Below are 700 nucleotides of genomic sequence, written 5' to 3'. Positions count from 1 at the left end.
AGGCAAATTTAAACTAAAACAAATTTTATGATGTACAGTTTATTGGCCCTTTTGCAGAACTGATCTTGTAGTAAGCATGGTGGCAGTTTTCGTCTCAAGAATAACAAAGCGTTGATGACAATATTGAGAAAAAAATTAACAAACTTTTCTAATTTCACTGCACACTTAATACAATATATATACATATTGTATGAACAGAAAAAAACATTCATTTATATTACAATGATGCCATCATCATAGCAAAAGATAAAGCCAAACAGCTCTTTGAATTATATCCTTAGTGTAGTACAACACTTATGCCGTTTCCTCAAATAATGCATTAAAATCCCTACATACAGATTTTCTTTGATCCAAACACATAAAATAATTTGATATCAAGATCAAATTAATGTTTGGTGTCTCAACAAAAGTGATGATTATATGAGAATATATACTAAAGGAGATTTATGAGGTGTACTTGACACCTCTAGCTTGAGCGCTTATGGATTTTATCTAAGAACTTGAAAAATACGTTATGATTGAGGCCACGTGAAATCTGCTGAATGTGGACTCGAATCATGGAAGAAGTGGAATCTTCGTATGCACGATATGTAGCAGGTAAACCCAGTTCCTGAAAAAGAAAATGTGTGCATTTGGGTGAAATGGGAGAGAGAAAAAAAAGGATGATGCTAACCAAATAACAAATAGAAACCCAGAAGAC

General features: G+C 32.6%; 1 protein-coding gene across 1 annotated transcript in view; it reads right to left on the bottom strand.

The window, feature by feature from the left end:
* Positions 1-21: 21 nt before the first annotated feature.
* The window catches only part of LOC119586416 (farnesyl pyrophosphate synthase-like), a gene marked incomplete at its 5' end in the record, with an annotated part of 16,252 nt that continues 15,573 nt past the window's right edge, over positions 22-700 (bottom strand). The window contains 1 exon segment of the mRNA XM_037935138.1: positions 22-610.

Source organism: Penaeus monodon, chromosome 21 (genome assembly GCF_015228065.2).
Source record: "Penaeus monodon isolate SGIC_2016 chromosome 21, NSTDA_Pmon_1, whole genome shotgun sequence".
Classification (NCBI taxonomy): domain Eukaryota; kingdom Metazoa; phylum Arthropoda; class Malacostraca; order Decapoda; family Penaeidae; genus Penaeus; species Penaeus monodon.
The sequence above is the reverse complement of the archived record's forward strand: the minus strand, read 5'-3'. Positions and strand labels throughout refer to the sequence as shown.